Raw genomic sequence first — 19,296 nt, forward strand, 5'->3', positions numbered from 1 at the left:
ATCATCTTTATTCAGATTTCTCTTTTCCATGCCAGAGATTATTCTCTTCCTCTTCTCCTAAATTACCGAGCAATTTATTAAAACTTTGTATAAAAGTAACCAAAAAGAAATCACTCACAGACATGAATTAGCACTGCTGTCTTATTTTTTTTTTAATAACATGAATGTTGGTTTCTAAATATTTGTCTTTCAAAGCCATTAGGAATTTCAACAGCATTGGTAATTTCAATTTGTTTTTCAGTAGAAAGTCCACAAATTGTAACCAGTATAGGGTAAAGCCCAGAATTTGTGACTACTCAGTTGCCTCTTTGCAGAAGCAGTGAATTGCAGGATTCTGCCCAAAATTTGTCTGCCTAGACCTTATCCTTCATCAAAGGTTGCATGGCCTTTGCAGGAAGCTATTCCTTAAGACAGAAGCAGCAGTCCTGATGCACCAGCACCAGCGTGATCCATTAGTCCATGATGTCACACCTTGGCACTAAGCCTTTGCTGAGGGGGAACACTCCGGATGCCAGCAGCTCATCCATCTGCTCTGCAGCTCAACTACACTGCAGGCAATCGTTTCTGCAAACCTTTCTCCTCCCCCTCCCAGAAAGATTACCAAGTCATCAGTGTCCCTTCTGGAATACCACTGGAGACAGCTATGCTGTCCCAGAGATGGGTCTTTTGCATGCACAGCCTGCCCCGTGAAAGGAAACAGCAGCTGTTGCAAGACCAGCTATGCCACAAGACTGAGATGATGTGAATAACAAATAGTGTCCTACGATAACTGAAAATGGAAGATTTTGCATTGAATTCAACAAGGTTGAAGAAACATACTCTGTCAAGAAAGGAATAAAGGTATAAAAACTAATAAACTTTTTGTGCTTTCTGTCATGAAGGTGATTTTTACAAATAGTGAGTTTTCTAAAACAACCCTTCCCACACACCCTCCCCAGCATGAAAATCCTGGTAGCTTGTATTGCCACATGCCAAATAAACATTATATTTAATAAAATAGCCCGGTGGTGTTGGGTGACACCCTTAGCCTCCCTTCTACAAGCTAAAGATCATGCTATTCTACATTGACACAACACAGAGATTAGTTTTCTTTTACCTCTCAGTCTTGATTTCTGTTACAAACGATAAATCTCGAAGGAAAGAATATTTCTTATATCCTTCAATGCATTTGTTTTGACATGCACCTTCAGTTCTCCCTTCCCTGCCACTGTCCACAAAAACACAGTCTCGTTTTTATCTCCTTAGATGTTGCACAGATTTATTTTTAACTTTTTTTTTTTACATCATCCTGTATGCACTGAAGCCTTTTCATCATTGGATATTTTTCTGGAGAATGCTGCAGTGCGAACACTGTAACTGTGACCACACGCAGACACTGTAGCACAAGCAGCATGTGGCAGCCTCAGCTACTGTACACAAAATATTTCAGAAAGCCTTTCTAGCATAGTGCATGCACTTTGTCTGCAGCTTCCAGACAACCTATCATATAGCACTCAAGGCAGCCAGGGTTTTTATGGGAAACACATGGTAAGCAAAAGTCATGACCTACTTAGTAACTAGAATGAAAAGTAACTGAAAACATGAGTCCAGCTACTTTTTCTCCTCCCTTGAGAAGCAGAAGTCATGCCGTTGAAGTCAGTGGAACTACAGCAGTGAAATCCTAATAGTACCCCCAAATTAAGACTGCTGAATAGCTTTGATAATGATTGCTAAATAAGCAAAACTTGTATTTTGATTCATTGATCCTTCATTTGAATGCATGCATCGAAATCACCCCATCTGCAAGACAGACAATATTTTTTCCTCCTTTAACTGATCCAAGCCATTTTTGGGGTGATTCAAAGAGGTGTTACAGAACTGTATCTGCCCTCAGTCTGGATTCTCTGGCATTCAATGGTATCACTCCTCTCAGCAGTACTACCCTCTCTTGCATTTACCTCTTACTGCCTTATCCCATGATTCCAGTTAAAGGACCTGTAGCAGCACTGGTGGCAGAGACAGAGAGTACTAAAGGCTGATTTACTCAAAGGAACTCACTGGACAGCCAGTCCCATGTTGAGGGAACAGAGAAGCAACACTTGAAGTACTTTCTCTCCAACTGCAGCAGCAATCTCGACCTAGCCATTAAGAGTTTTTCCTAAAGCAAGTAAATTGCAAGCCTTTCAGGGAGAAGGCAGCTTTCAAATCATCAAGCAGAAAACATATTTTTGCAAGTAACAACAGTCATCTTTTAGTTTCAACTTTTGATTGAACATCCACTGAACATAGTTTGGTTCCCAAATTATAGGCTTCTGCACGTCCTTGCAGGAAAGGTGCTGAACACTTTGCAGGCTTTTGAGGAAATAAATACTTTGGGAATATTGGAAGAATGTACTTTGTAATTAGTAGCTTAGCACTGATGACAAGTTGCAGAACAAAGTATTTCTGTAAATCAAAAAAGGAAATCTAAAATTAATTCTCTGCAATCCAGTATTAGGCAATGATGAAACCATAAGATGAGGGCTGTCACAGACAGAGGAAAAGAAGGGAAAAAGGGCAATGGTAGCTCCCTGAGCCCAGTTAGAAGAGAGCTATAAATTGGCACAGGCAGGATTCATGCCACATCCTGTGCTTCTATTTACTTGTGGGGAAAAAAACCACAAAATCTACAAAACCCAACAAACAGAAAAAACCCACAATGTGCATTACTGGAAAAGGTCAAAAATTGCACGTGATCATTCTGGGGGAGCAGCTTTCTACTTCCCCAGCGTTGAGGAGAGAAGAGTAGGCTCCCACTAAAACCACCAACTTCCTGCACACAGAGAATCACTCCCAAACATCAGACTGATTTTAGCATGGCAGAGCTTATGCAAGGTAATGCTCCACAGAAATGAAAAAAGAAAGGTCGAAAAAGGGCACCAGTAGCACAAGCAATTTGAAACTGCCTGAAGCTTAATACAGATTTATTCTCCTTCCCATCTTTATTCCTGCTACTACGGCTGCATACTGAAGATTTGCATTTGAAAAGAACTTGCTCATCCTCTGCAGGGAATCAAAGCAGAAGGAAATCTTACTGCTGACTTTAGAACTCCATTAGTTCCCACAGCAACACACCCATCGCAGACACACACCCCTGGGCAGCCCCGTGAACAGCCTTGCAAGAAATCCAGACCTTGTTTGGAGCAACTGCACATTTCAGAGACAAGATCTTCACACAGAGCCTCAGCACAAGAATGACACCTCTGGACAGTCAAGGGCTTCACCAAATCTCTCAGCAGCTGGCACAGTCTGCTTCACCTCACTTGGTGCTGCATTTTGGAACCCATCAGCAGCGCTTTGCAAGCAAGAGAATCTGAGAGAATGAGTCTCCCAAATACCAAATAAACAAAACAAGACAAAAACAGGGCCTTTGGAATATTCCCTCTAAAAACTGATTCTCAACAAATATCATGATCCCATCTTCTCCAGTCTCTGGAATTGTTTGCTCTCATTTTTTCACCCTGTGTCTCTAGGATTCTCAATGCCTTGGCTGACCTGAAGGAATCTGGTGAGACTGATGATGACACATGAGAAAGTGAATTTATAGATGTGTTTGCCCAAAGACAAATGCTTATTTCTGTAGGCAAAATCAGGATATACCACCCTGACTTATAGCAATGTTGCAGAAACTGTGACTGCTTCTGGCATTTGGTGGCCTTTTACTTTTTTCATCTAATTACTTTTCTGTGAAGAAAAAAAAGTAAAATATTTGCAAAAATAAGGCTTTGTGATAATTAATTTAAATGGCCTCAAGTGGGAAATAGTTTTGTCCCAGATGATCCACAAAACTTCCATTTTAAGTGAGAAAAATGTGAACACAAAGGAAAAACTAATTCTCTTAGGCCTTAATGTATCATTTCTACTGATTAATAACATCCTTTGGTGTTTAATATCTTGGGAAATCATATTTACTGAAGACAGCATAAAAATATTTTTAAATTTTTATAATACTGCCCTGGGAGGCAGTCTGAAAAGACAGGAGAGAGAAAGAGGCATATGTACTGCAGCATAACTTCTCAAAGACAGACACACTGGCTTATTTTCTTTCCCCGAGGAAGTTACTGAATACTTGTTCCTCTCAGCAAAATGGTCTCTAGGGATGTTGCATCTGAAGGATTTCAAGGAAACAACGGTCACAAAACATTCAATGCCATTTCCTCTCCCACCTCACACATGGAAAGACTGCCTTTTCCAGCTGGAAGCATTTCCATCATTTTGTACTTATGGGTCACGTAAATTTTTCTGAAGTCACATCAAGACATACTTACACTGCCAATTTAACCTTATTCATTCTTTTAAAATTATTTCAGTTGCTGAGTGATGGCGTGTTTGTGGAGGCCAGATTAGATCTATTTTGAGAAAAGCAACCTGCAAAAAATAAAAAAAGCATATTAGATTTATTATTAATTTAAAAAAAAATTACTCTGTCCTACTTTCTGATCTGTATCAAGCTAGCTACTACAGAGAAAAAAAGATGACAAGTATTATTTTACTGAAGGAGCTCAGGCTGTGATACCAGCCTTGCCCAAAAGACCAGTATGGAATAGTGTCAAATTCAGGTCACCTGAAGACAAGCAAATGCCGAAAGTAGCAAGGAGGAAGGAGTGAAGAAGAAGGCAACGTGCAGGGAGATGGAACATACTCCAATTTTAATCTTAATGTCAAAGTATTTATTCAAGTATTTTTACATGCAAAGTTCATTTCTTTCACACATCCTGCAAATAGATCTTCTCTTGTATCCTGACCAAAAAATAGGATGAAAAATGTCATGTTTTCCAGCAACATAAATAGGGGGGAACAAAGAAAGAAAGAAAAAGGTATTTAGCTTGCTGTGTTCTTAGCATGAAATTAATGTTTATTACCTTAACCACAGTGCACAGCATTGAGATGTGCTACTCTTACTACCAGGCCAGGTTGTTATCCACACCAGGCACTTCTGTATCACATTCTAGAATGTTGAAACATGGAACACAGGGATGTACAGATTTTTACAGAATGATTACTGAGAGAACTTTTCTTAGCAATGGAAGGAAGAAACTTGTTCAAATAGATCAAATCTATATTTCTCTATCTTTAGTTTCTCCAGGCTCCTGGATGTGGTACAATTATCCAAAGCAGCTAATCTGGAAAAAAAAAAAACCCATCTTAATGGGATTTCTTTCTGTATCAGATGAAGAGTCAGGGTTTATAGATATGTGTGTTCCAACTGATATGTAGCTCAGCTATCATGAGCATAAATGCACTACAATTGAGGCAGTGCCTTGAGTTACTCAAGATGCACATTGTCCTGCATGGAACACTCCAGACTCAGAAAAAGTAGTTTTCAAATTGTGATGTGCGCAAAAGCATTAAATCATTTTAAAGCCACCAGTTGCTTCTTTTTTGGTGTTATTCTACACAGACTTTTGAGGTCTCTGCATTACCCATTCACACCCAGGAGCCCACATGGATTAAATCACAGATCACTTCTTTCCCACCGTCCCTTGGCTGTCTGAAACACAGACTTTCTTTCTAGCACTTAATCATGGCTTTGCAGAGAGTGGGGAGGAGCAGAAGGGCAGCGATTTAGTGTGAGTCAGAGTACATACAGCTACTGGCTCCAGTACTGGTGGCTCTACAGAAGGATCTGCCAGTATTTTCCATTTTCCATTTCAGAGTATTTTGGCTCTGTTTACTTCATAAAAGGTGATCTACATATACTGGGTGATGGAGCTTATGTTCTTTGCTGACAAGCTCAGAACTGAAAGGGATGTTTCTTCAGGATGACAGTAAGTAGAGTACTTCCCATGGCAAGGATTTTTACCTTTAATCATGTTAGGTCTCCTAAGCTAGAAAGTATCTTGATGGAAAATGATGATACTTTGAACTTCCCTCTCTTTTAACTGCTAACAGTAATGTCATAATGGCTCCAGTCTTTTTTACAACCAGGTCGCTTGAAATTGTCTACACACAGTAGCAATACTACTCTCCAAAACAGAATAAACTAGCAAACCCAAATCCAGCAACAGCTGAAATAATTTTACCACTTCTCTCCAAAAGACTTTTTAGGTCCCAGATCAAGTTATGTGAAATATGGCATTAGACTCTGTGAGGAGAGTGGGGTGACAGCGATCAGAGCTCTGTGAAGAACATGCAAAGTATTTTTTGCCAGCCCTTCCCATGCAAATAGACTTAGATATAATGAGAACCCTACTTCCTCTACTGTCACTTAATATCCACAAGCAAATTCAGCTGCATTTCAAATGTTCTCTACTTCCTTCCCTTCTTTGGGTTTTTTTTTGCTTGCTTTTTTTTGCCAGACTAATTCACTTACAAATTTCATTGTCAGTCACTTTTGCTGGAGAACCCAAGGTATACTTACCGCAAGGGGAACCTTCATCCCTTAATACCAGTAATGAAAATGTCTTAGGTTCTGCCAAAATATTCAATCTGCCCTTTCGTCTCAGGGAATCATTTTAATTATTTTCTTCCTGTCACAGACCCAAACTTCTGAACAAAATCTGATTTGTAGCTCAGATGTTTATAGGGCTACAAAATTTTACTGAACTTTCAAGAAAGAATTTATAGGCTCTATGGAAACTAAAGTATTTCAAATAAGACAGGCCAGTGAGTAAAGCAGTGTAACAAATTTCTTGGTTTTCTTTCAGAAATTTTTGCTTACACTTCTGATATCCTCTCCAGACTGTGGGAATACCTCATCGAAAAGTAAAAGGCTTCTCTTCATAAATGTCTAGCAAATGGAATTTTGCCAGGCCTATATTGGTTTCTTTGCATCTTATGTAGACTGTAGATGGCCCACAGGAAAATGAATGCTTGTGTGATTGTTCTATTGGTTTAGCTTATGTATATCTTTTAAAACTGTATATGACAAATAATTTTCATTATGTTCCTTTAACCTAAAGTTATGTCACTTTTTCTACAATATTAAATCTTCAGATAATTTTTTATGGCAACTGCAGTCGTGTTTGTTGATTGGTTTGCAATCATGAAATTCAAAGTCACTTACCTTTAAAGAGCCCTGCCTGAAAAATATATCCATTTGCAAGTGATTTGCAAGATTTTGACAACACGAACTCAAAGCAGACAAACAGAATAACAAGACTGTCAAAAGCCTTATTGGCAAGATACTCAGCTTCTCTGAATATTCAGCTGAAGGCTATTATTTTGCCTTACAGTCAGTTGGCTCTATCCTGTTTACCTCTGTATTTTGATCAAAATCTAGAGGCCTCTTACAGCATCTTCAGGGACAACAGGAATTTTTCCTGCTCTTGGAGTGGGCTCACAGTGAATCTGTTTGGAAGTCTAGCCTTGTCCAAAAATTCAAACTGGAAGGCCTGCAATATTAAATCTGCTCTCAATTCTGCACACAAATTAATAGGACTCAGATCAATGAAGCCTGTACTCACAGACATGCTTAATTTTTTCTCATTTTTTTTTTTTCTAATTCATTAGGCTATGTAACTCCTAACAAAACTCAGGCCACAATGCCCATGACACTTAGACCAGTTAAGATTAGCTCAGTTTGAAAGCCCTCTGCATTGTTTTGATGGAAATCTCATAATAACATAATAATTGTGCCATAATAACATAATAATTGTGACATGAACACTGTCATAATAACTAATAATTGTGAAATGAAGTGATACAGTTCTCCAAACTCCCTCCTCTCTCTCTCTGCTCAGGTTATTTGTCATAACTGCTTTTTTGAGGCACAAACAAAGACACGGTTCCATTTAGCAATCACCAAAGTTGTTGCCATGTTCAGTGTTACACAGAAGACTTTTAAAATGTAGAGTGCTACAAAAGTTAATATTATTTCTGAGTCCCGACTTGACAGCCCTGGAATTTAGTTTTTGCGATGTTCCGATTTCACTCACAGAGCCTGCTGAGGCTCACAATGTCCAACGTCATAATAGTACAAAGGGAAAATTATTGCAAAGCTCAATTCTGTAAGAACATCTACCGCTGTTGTGACAGTTCAATTTCTGCTGTTGAAATTCTTTTAGAAGCTTGAAAAGAAAATGTGTTACTGGTTGGCCCATACATGCTGCTGCAATTATTAAAACAGCATGACAATTCTTAAGACTGTTCCATACCAAAGCCTGCAGATGCAGCATTTGACCAAAAATTGTCATTTGAGAATGTTCTTAGAAGTTTCTAAATAAGCCCTATGGTGCACTTGTATTTTGGGTGCTACTTCTGCCGCTTATCAAAAGGACCAAAAAAAGTACCTCCAACCCTTGACAACCTGGTAAAATTCATTATGATATGTACATATTCATGTAAGTGTGTAAATAGATAAACAGATATACCCACCCACACAACTATACTTCTCTAGAAGTTTTGTATACTTTAACAAGACAAAGAAAATCAAAACAAATTTACTGTTTTCCTTTTTTTCTCTCTGTTCGGAGGCTACTTTCCCATTAAAAGTTTTTTAATTCTCTAAATTAAAACAACTCAAAGCAGCCCTGGTGAGCTATTTCGAGTATACTGTGCTCCCCCAAACACTATTAAAAAAGTACAGTAATTAAGTCAAACATGATATTTAAACATATTCCCTATTGTCCAAAACTTCATTATTGTTCTTCACAGATATTGATTATTTTTTTCCTTCTGTAACCTAAACACCAGCACTAATTAATATTTAATGCCTCATAAAGTGATAACAAATCCCAATTGTCCCGTCTTTTAGTATGTGCCTACATCAAGTAGTCAGGCAGTCCAGAAAAACAAACAACTGAAACAAACAGACACCAAAACCACCAAACCACGACCATTCTCACTCACAAATGACATGGCATCTCCCAGAACAGTGTATACTCACCACAGAACCCTCCAGTTACTTTACACAACCAAAAATTACCAAATCATGAAGGATGTCTGAAACTACTTGCAAATGCCATCCCAAATTCTTGGGCAACAACGTGTTCTCCCCTCAGCCAGTATTAATGACTGGGGCCTCACTGTTTTCAGTGAGCAGTCTGAAGCCACATCACCTCAACATGGAAAACGCATGAAATAAACATGTCTGGTCTCAACTGAATGAAAACAGATTGACTGAGAAAGCTCCCTGGCAGAGAACCAAAGAGCAGTTTCGGGGGGAAAAAAAAAAAAAAAAAAAAAAAAAAAAAAAAAAAAAAAAAAAGTAAAAAAGTTATGGAGGGAATTTGCAGCAGGTGCCTTCACTTACACACTGCTCAGATCCTGCCAGGTCACCATGGCCCACAGAAACAAAGAAGCTTCAAGACGCTATTCCCTGTGCTTTTTAATTTCACATTACTTCCCATGATATGATAATTCCATTTTAATGCCTCTTAAAAGACATAAAAGGAAATCTATTTATATCAGAAGGCCCAAGAAAACTGTGATTACGTCTCAAGGGAGGGTTTTGCAGTGTTTTTGGCTAGATGTACCAAATGAGAAGTTATATATTTTATAGATTAAAAAAGTCTAATCTAACAAGCAAGCTACTTGTTGATTTCAGAGACTCATTAATTAGGAAGGGTATTTTTCATCTCTGGTTTTTAGTATTGGTAAGGACTTATTTAAAGTTTTACCAAGAAGCAAAATTCCCAATGAAGCATATGATTTGTGCTTGAGAAGAGAGAGTAAAATAATAAGGATTTTCTTCTGTAGAGTTTTCAGTATTAACAGACTTACTTTAACTGCAATTTTGCCTATTGCTTTATCCTTTCCAAATTAGATTCTCCAAGTGAAAAAAAGGAAAAAATGGTGTAATACTCTTCTAAGATCACATGTACAGTTCCATTAGTGAATGAAAGTTCAATATTCAATAAAGCAAGGGAGGAGATCAATATTTATGTTATGCAAAATCATTTGGCTCTGGGACAAACAAGGCAAAACCTTCCCTAATTATATAATTATAGCAAACATATTAGTAAGCAGTGATGCAGCTTATACAGGAACACAGTATGGGGTTGCTCCTTCACAATTTGCACCCTCTACCCTTAATGATATTGACTGAAAGCAATATTTGGATCAGAACAACTCCATATATGAAAGTTTTTCAAAGCCAGAAGAAGACATACACAAAAGCCAGGATTCCTCTCTCCCAGACAATTCCACATTCCAGCACTTTACAGTATTGCCAACACACGAGCACCACACACACCAAGTAGAAAGTCACCCTCCTCCAGAACATACCTGCTGAGTGTAACCTAGATCTACCTTTCCTCTTACCTCTGGTACATTTACTCTGAGTCTCAGGATGTCTCTCCCACACTGATTTCCTTTTTACCATTGCTTCCTAGGAATAGCACAGGCTGCCACCACCACCAAATACAAATAAATTAATTGAACTTACGACTTCTCAACAGCAAACATTTTGATACTGCAAGTCCTCACTTCTGCTAATCCAAAAAACAATATAGAAGAGGCGACTGAGAAGAAAAGCCTTTCTCAGATCTAGGCTGGAAAAAACTACCCCAGCCTGCAGGCTTAATCAGCACCAATCACCAGTAACCTCTGGCACCTGAGCTTAAAGCAAATGAGAAATGAAACACATTGTACTCCTTCACGTCTTTTTAAACTGTGGTATTTTTTCTACACCATTTCTGGTTCCTAATCATCCCTAAAATTGAAGTCAAGCAGTTTCAGAAAGATAAAAACAACTCTCTCATACCCATTGAGACTTAACACAAAAAAATATTTCAATTTTACTTTTGTGAGGAATATGATTCATAAGAAAATAAAAGAGATTGTAGTGAGTGTTTTGTTAGTTTAAAAACAAACATGGAATATGGAATAGCAGATGTTTGGGCAAAGGAAAGAGCTAAGGTAATGCAGCAGTTTCAAGTACGGCTGAGGCTATGGCCAGGGTGTGGTGATTACCAAATTATCATAAAATTATATCACTGACATTCAGGATTTCTTTTTCATATCAATTCAATATCAATAAATTCTGAGAGAAAATTTGAGCCACTATTGCTTAGTTAGGAGTAAATTACATTACTAATATTTTATCAATACATTGCATTACATTATAATCATATATAAACTTTTTTGTCGTTATTTTAGAATACATAAAAAAATCCCAGATAATAGTCATATCTACTAAAAGAGAAAAGGAAGCTAGACTGTAATTAAGAGCAACAGCAACAATACAAGGAACATACAGCAGAAATTTAATCCTGATATTTAGAGACAATGTTCACTACAAATCCTTACTGCTATGGATTAACAAGGAATAAATATAGGCAGATGACAGAAGTGATTGCAACATACTCCCTTCAACAGAAAAATTATTTTCCAGAGAACCAAGTTAGAATATTCATTATTTGGAAATCTCAGAACAAGGCACAGCAGCACCACTTCCCAGAAGTGGTGTAAACTAATCATAGTTTTCATATTGTCATCTGCATAGGCATGCAAAGGAGGGTCAGTATGCAAGCAAGAAATCTTCCTTTCTTTCTGCCTCTCAGGGAGAGAAACTGGTGAAGCTGAGCACCTTCAGCTGCTCTAGAAACAAGTAGAATTACCCCTGCACATCTTATTGTAGAGTCCAACTCAGCATCTCCAGCATATGCAAGATTCACTTACAGCAAAGAATAACTGCATTATCTGCTTAAACGTTAAAAAATATTATTTTCTATCATAATTTAGGAACTCTGCTACTCCTCACTGTTAAATCCAACATGCACTCACCTCCTTTATTTGGTTTGTGGTTGTGGAGATACTTGTGTGTCCAGGGGCCTTTGCAAACACCAGCTTGAATAGCAGCTGGGACACATAACAAGATACAGACAAAAGCCATCATTTATAGATTAAACTCATTTTTATTAACCCTGAGCTCCTGTTTGCATGCTATTAATGAGTTTTAGAAGTTCTGTAGCCCACGCTACCTGATCATGATACACTTTTTCTGTAATCTGTTCCCTAAGCAAGGTCTCTCCTTATCACATCATTAGACCTGTAAGATTCAATAGAGGATGTCTGCATTGTGCCTGTAGAGCTGAGCTCTCCAAAGCCTTTACTGCAGCTTTGCCTCAGAATGGCCTGCAAGGTACAGGAGTGTTGCTGAGCCAAGCCAAAGTGCAAGAGAAACCAAGCGATATTTTCAGGAATGTATGGAAAGTATTCAGTAGCATGGCAAATCTAGTTTGTGTCTTGAATTCTAGATAGCGTCTTACTCATGGAATTTGCTTTTTCTTCTCTGATTTTCTGTCTGGTGAAATGCTGAGAAACCCTTTTAATTCTCTCTTTAGTAAAAGAAAAAAATACCTCTGTGCTTGCAACACATGTAGAATGCAATTAAGACTAAATTTTAATTAATTTCTAAAATAATAATGGTTTACACTATTTCAGGAAACATGCAAAAAATTAAGGACAGAAAAAAAGTATTATTTGACAAAAATACTTCTCCCAGTTTTCACAGCTTTTCAATTTCATATATATTTGGCTCCTAGTACCGTTTAAAGCCAGCTGTGTTATATATTGGCTCTCTTCTGTTAAGAAAATAACTGAATTTCATACCTTATACACCATCATATCACAGTGAACCAAACTAGACTTAAAAAAAAAAATGGAATTACTGCCCTATTAAGTGTTTGGGACTCTGTCTTTCCAATTCCCTTTAATGAACCAGCATGGATCAGATCAGACATAAAGCTATTATTTCTTTTAAGTCACAGAAAAACAACCTACCTCCACTTTAGCAGAGGCTCAGCAGTGTCTTTGTGGTATGGTAAACATATCTGAAATACGAAAGCTGAAATGTGATTGTGTCACATAAACAGTGAGCATGAAGAGAAATGCGGCTCTCTATGATAGAGCTACTGAAGGATGGAAAATAAATGTTGTCTATTCCATAGGAGTCTTTTGCTTTATCCAACCTGTGAGTGGCTCTGCTGAGGGAAGTCTCATCTTTGGGCCACTGCTGATGGCTCCCATTCAGTGACCACAGAACCACTGGGAGAGAGCACCTCAGTCGGCCTGATGGGAGGAATTAACATTAGTGTGTTCTTATTCAGTTTGGAAGGTCAGAATTAGAAAAACAGGCTCAGAAGCATAAAAATGTCCTTCATGTTGCTGCCTGGCAGCTGCACTCATTTACTTGATCTCATTGCTTTTTGGCAATAGACTTCTCATGCTACAGATTTCCTTTTTCCTTTTGGGACTTTCATGGCAGGCCAGTATTTTCCCCTGGCATTGACGTTTTACTACCAATCCATTATCCATTACCTTCATGGCACGTGCAGACTTCAGAAAAACCTTGTCTGGGATTTGGCACTCTACCCAGTGCCTGATAAATGCTATAAACTTTATTTCTTCTCTTGTGGTGCAAATTGGAAAAATATGGCATGCAGTTATGCAAACATGACACTGTCCTCAGCAAAGGCTGCTTTTCAACACAAAATCCTCCAGAAAGAACTGAAATAATTTAGTGTCTCTAAAAGCACCACTAAAAGAAAGGGGGAAAAAGAAAAAGAGAAAAAGTGGCAGTTTTCCTGGAGATGTTTGACTCTCTGAGCACACCAAAAAAGCTTATATTTTGAAAATAAAACTTCTCATTATAAAAACTTTAAAACTCTGCCTTTAAGTCAGTAATGTGTCATCCATTTCTGAGTGGTCTGAACTTCAAAACCAAAGAGGTTCCTTTGAAGACACCTTGATGCAACTTTCTCATGAGTACAGAAAAGTAAAAGAAACAAAGGTTAAAAGATAAAAGAAAAGGAAATCTGGACTACAATAGAAGCATTGCTGTCATCATCTGACTAGACATGAGATGTGCTCATTGTAGAACATATTTTATTCCCATTAGTTTGCACATTAGGTTGCTCTGGATACCAACTAACAGCCATGTTTATGCATGAATAACCGTATAGAAAAAAATGAAATTAATTGCAATAACAAGATCTCTACTTAAAGGGAAAAAAATCCCAACAAATAGGCTGAAAAATCTCCCCAATGTTAATAAAAAGTGTGAAAATGTTACTGTTTAAGTATTTTGAAAACTGCATCTCGTATTTTAAGTGCTCCTTCCTGTAATACATGTGCCACCTTGTCTTTCCTTATCAATTACTATATTCCATTGCTTTATTAAGTTATGCTGGAGAAAATAACATGAAATAGTCCAAGGTTAGCCACCTACAATGATTAAAACAGTTGCCAGTAAGCTAACAGCAGGGCCTCTGTGAAGAGGGCAGTGAAAAAGCCATTCCCTCTGACTTAAAAATTGCACTCATGTTAGAAGGTTTGAAGCACAGGTACTCTGGAGAACAAATAATTTGGTTCCCTGTGATCCAAAATTGGTGCACTTGTCTAACATAGTATTTGGTCCCTATGTCATCAAATATTTGAAATTCTCAAATTCTGATGTTGCTGGTGTGAATCACCCCAAAAGATTTTGTAATCATCTGTTCTTTGGAGTCCCTATGATGCTTTGAAAGCATACTCACAAATGAGACCTCCATAAAAAGGCTTGGGATGAAACCAGATTTAGGAGAGGCTTTGCTTCTTATTGTACATGAAAATTCAGTGGTTCAGTGCTCACCCAACACTTTCTTTCACTCCTCTGCCCAAACAAAAACAGTCATTGAATGATGGCAGGAGACAACATGTACAGACAGAAACACCCACACCATCAAATATGAGAAAGTGTTTTTTTAGTTTCATAACCATGGCGCTTAATGTCAATGAAAAGAGAAGTTTAAGTGACTCCTGAAATTAACATTTATTTCTATAAAATCTTGCAATTCCAGTCTGAGAGACTGGGAAATAATGCTCCCAGACGTCCCACTTTACCTGACATTTCTTAAGACATGACAGAAATAACTTCAAGCCCCTCTAAGCCATTGTAAGTTAAACAGAAGGTAATTGAAACAACATCACTTTCATTCTAGTAAATATCTCCACTGCTGAACTTTTGTGAAAAAAAAATCTGTTCACCTAAGTGTATATCTCCAAAGCTCTGTAATAGATTTGCATTTCCTTCAAAATCAACATCTACATGCCAAGCAACCAGGGTGCAGAAATCTCTTTTTACTTCCAGTTTAGCTAATTGACTACATCCTTTCAACCCACTGGTTGATACAAATTTCATTCTGAGGCACTTTACTTAATCTGGGATGCTATTTTTTTGAAACAAACAAAAACATACACAAAGAAATAATTTTATAAACAAATCTTGTACCCTAAGATAAATGCTACACAGACAACACTCTGGAAAGATTCTTAGGGAGATGATGTTCCATTCTGAAGTATTCTGCTTCACTTTTGAACAGTGGTATACTCACTTTGTATCTCTGACATTCTGAACAGGGAATCTTTCCTCTCTCTAAGCATGGACATGCATCAATGCCCTGATCATCAGCAGAGCTCTAACTGCTCTAGAATGCTGTAGCATGGCACATGCTCTGTGATTTGGAGCATGCTACCTCTCCTCTTTAAACATGGGCTTATGCCTATCTGATGAAATACTAACTCACAAGATGTTTAACTTTCTGCTAAGTAATGTGTCACTGTGGTATTTTATGAAAATCCTTTCACTAGGATTTTCTTCTGAGAAGCTGAGAAGCCTCAGAGAGAAATGCAAACAATAACTATTGGATGGCTGTGGAATGGGGTCTGGAGATGGTTTACCAACAGGTGCATCTTTGATTGGTCTCACATGAATTGTTTCTACTTGATGACCAATCATTGGTCCAACTGTGTAGAGGATCTGAGCAGTCACGGGTTTTTGTTATTCATTCCATTCCTTTCTAGCCTTCTGATGAATTATTTTCTCTATTCTTTAGTATAGCATTATTAATGTAATATAATATCATAAAATAATAAATCAGCCTTCTGAAACATGGAGTCATGATTCTCATCTCTTCCCTAGTCCTGGGGACCCTCAAACACAACCACAGTAATGTGAGTTCTTTGGTCACTCTATGGATATCTCATGCTCTATGACAGTTATAGTGGCAGAGTATGACTGGTTTTGCATATCATTTGAACAAAACTATTTGATTGTAAAGCTAAAAAAAATACACACAATTGGCAGACTTTAGGAAAAAAAAATCACCATAACACACAAACCAGTACACCAATCCTATTTCTGAGATTTATTAGAAAAAATAACAGGGAAGTGAATATCAGGTAGGTGGATCATTTGTCTGGAATTAAAAGCAAGATAGTAAATTCACAGCTAAGTAAATCATCCAAGTAGATGCCAAACATTCTGGCATAGGAGACAGGAATTTCTAAGTAAATCTAAAAAGAGTCACTCCATTAAAATGCAAGAAGAAATCAGGAATGGGTTATCCTAATACAGAGAGCTTAGACTCCCTGGCACCACACATTCAAATGCTCTCACTGATTCAGCCACTCCAAATACCATTAGGGGAATAAATTCAATGTTGTGAATGCAATTGTGAATAAATCTTGCAGAATGACAGCATCATTTAAAAAAGGTAACAAAATAAATATATTTTGTAATTTTTTGCATGATTATTGACAGTCCAGCGACAACTTTTTTAACAATAATGGTTTTTTTGCTACTGTCTAGTATCTCTATCATTGTACTGCTACCTGTTCTCATTCCCAGAAGCGTCTACTTCTCAAAGCGTCTTATTTCTATGAAGTGAAGTATTCTGGATGAAACTGCAATTGAAAGCAAAATACTGTCATTGTAGAAAACTTACCAGTCTGAACAAGATTTTCATATGAAAATTTACAGGCAACATTGCAAAAGTGAGGAAATCAGAAATAACTGAAAATGAAAAAACCAAGAAAGAAGCCCTACATATGTAGGAAAGAAGAACAGGAGAAAATCACTAGTAATATCAGATATGGAGGTGAATAGATTAGATTTTTGTCGCAGGATGTTCTCACTATCTAAGATCTAGCTACAATTATAACTCTCAACATTCAATTTATTCCCTTTTATCACAGGATTAATTGTAGGGCCATAGTAAACCAAAATTAAAGTTTTATTTTCCTTTCCATCTGAAACAAGTTGCAGGTCTAACCCTTTCAATCTTTCTTTTACATATTAGCATCCATACAGTTTGGGACAAAACTGTGGAAGATTCTAAACTCATGACTCAAAATAGGACATCAAAGTGGACCAGGAAATGTAAGCTGGTAATAGAGGGACTCACTAAGGAAAGAAGACAAATATACTGAAACTACTATTCTGTTTCCAAGAGCAGAATGTCACATTCATGATGTCAGCAGAAGAGATGCATACAGAATTTAGGACAGCAGAAAGAAAAAGATTTGTTGAAGCAGTCTTCCCCTCCATAATTGTATTGTGATATAAATGTAACAATTTATTCTTCTGATGATAAAGCCAGCCATATTGCCAGTCACATACCTTCACATATTAGATATGTCAACTATACCCCGGAAAATGCCACAGTCTAGAATTAACTGGTTTATTTAAATTGTTTTTCCATGACTTGTGTCTTTATTGAAGATTTTGACTGACAAATAAGCACACCATTAGTGTACAAAAAAAGTGTATGTGGTTTTTATTTTTCCCATGCTTAAAAGTCTGTTAAGCTGGCCTGTCCTTAGTTTGCTGATTAGACTCAAATATCTGCAAATCAAATCTTCATCTTCACATCATAGAAACAAAATCAAGTGTCATTTTTTTTTCCTGTGGTATGCCATAATGAGCCAGAATTACTCTCCAGAAGAGAATAACTCTTGTCAACTACTTAATAAGTGCTCACTGATGACTCAGTGGCCTTCCTGGTGCAGTATAGCATGAAGACTTTCTTGGTATGCACTTAGGATGGCCATGTGTTGTGGTGACTCAGCTGTGGTTTTGCCAATTGTGAGCAATGTAAGGTGAAACACTAAATAAGTGTTAATAAAACCTTACAACACCTCACATTCACATGAATTCTCTATATAACACATAGCATATTGGACAAGCAATTTCTCAATGTTTAAGTAATTTTTGGAAGAAATTATGCAGTTGTCTGTGTCAGCTGAGATCTATCTTATGGAAGACAGGACTAGGAGAGGTGGTAAAATCATTGTGTTATACATGTTTTTCCTCTCTAGTCTTGGGACGGGTGGGTGCAACCCTGCTTTGTGCCAGGTGCTAATAATTGTGCCAAAACAGACCTACTTTTATGCCAGTGGACAGGAAATTGCCGTCAAAGGAACTTTTATAGTATTCTGTTTTCATAATGGGATCTCATAAACATCAAGGAATACATTTGAGCCTGAATAAACATGGTGAAATCTTGTCTCCATTGGGATTTTTGCCACAGATATCAGAGGAGGCAGGATTTGAAACTGCTGTGTTTAAGACTGCTTTGCTTCAGAGGCTGTAATGCCTGTCCAGAGATTGTGAAAGTACAGCAGGTCGAAAAATAACACTCCTTTTAGTGTGATGAAGGGTCTTTTTTATTCAAAGAGGTATGTCATTCCGGGAGCTTTTATTCACCTCCTGCAGCTAACCCTGCTCAGGTAAATGGCAGCCAATTTCCTCAGGACTCTGGAATGCATCTCAGTGTATTCCATAGACTTATGTGCATTCAGATTTCTCAGGTGGCCATGTACTGGATCTTTTCTTACTGTGGGAGGGACACTGCTCCCCCATCCTGCCATCCATCCACTCAAAAGGTGTGGGAAGAGAAGCTGCCATTGAAGACTCAAAAAAGTAATTGAGTACCTCAACCTTCTTCATTTTTACCAGTTTGCCTGTATCATTTATCAGGAGAGCACACCTTCTTTGACATTCTTCTTCTGGTTAAATACCTGTAGAAGCCCTTCCTGCTACTCTTTGCCAAGTACAGAACCATACATCAACTCTATGCCCTTCCCAGGCCACCTGCCGTCTGCTTGGGCATTTGCTTATTTCCCTTCAGTCTGGCCAGAAGTTCCCTACTCTGCCATTCCAGTCTCTTGCCTTCCTTGCCCAATTTCTTGGTCCTGGGAATTGCTACTTCTTGTACTTTATGAAAGACATCCTTAAATATCTGCCAGCTCCATTTCACTCCCTTGTACCTGAAGGCAATCTCTCAGGGGATCCAACTGACTATGTCCTTAAAGAGCTAGAAGTTTACTTTCCCAAAGTTCAGGTGCCAAACTCTAATCCTTACCTGACTCATATCCTTTAGGACTGAAAACTCCACCAGGCTGCCTTCAGTTTTGAAGTCCCTGATTTGATCCCTTATGTTGCTGACCATCAGATCCAGCATTGCATCCCCTCTGGTCGAAGTCTTTTGGATTGCATGGAATTATTTTTCAGTAATTTTTCTTCTGCCTTAGAGAACTGTAAAAGATTAAATAAATGTGAGAATTCAAGAAAGG

At 37.8% G+C, this 19,296-nt stretch overlaps 1 long non-coding RNA gene across 2 annotated transcripts in view; it reads right to left on the reverse strand.

Annotated features, from left to right (window-relative positions):
• Window positions 1-19,252, reverse strand: part of LOC119700173 — a 55,051-nt gene extending 35,799 nt beyond the window's left edge. For both annotated transcript variants that reach the window (XR_005256698.1, XR_005256697.1), the window contains exons 1-3: window positions 19,086-19,252; window positions 16,555-16,626; window positions 4,287-4,386 (exon numbers count right to left, since the gene is read on the reverse strand). This is a non-coding gene — a long non-coding RNA (uncharacterized LOC119700173). The remainder of the gene's footprint in view (window positions 1-4,286; window positions 4,387-16,554; window positions 16,627-19,085) is intronic.
• Window positions 19,253-19,296: the final 44 nt, after the last annotated feature.

Source organism: Motacilla alba, chromosome 4 (assembly GCF_015832195.1).
Source record: "Motacilla alba alba isolate MOTALB_02 chromosome 4, Motacilla_alba_V1.0_pri, whole genome shotgun sequence".
NCBI classification, from domain to species: domain Eukaryota; kingdom Metazoa; phylum Chordata; class Aves; order Passeriformes; family Motacillidae; genus Motacilla; species Motacilla alba.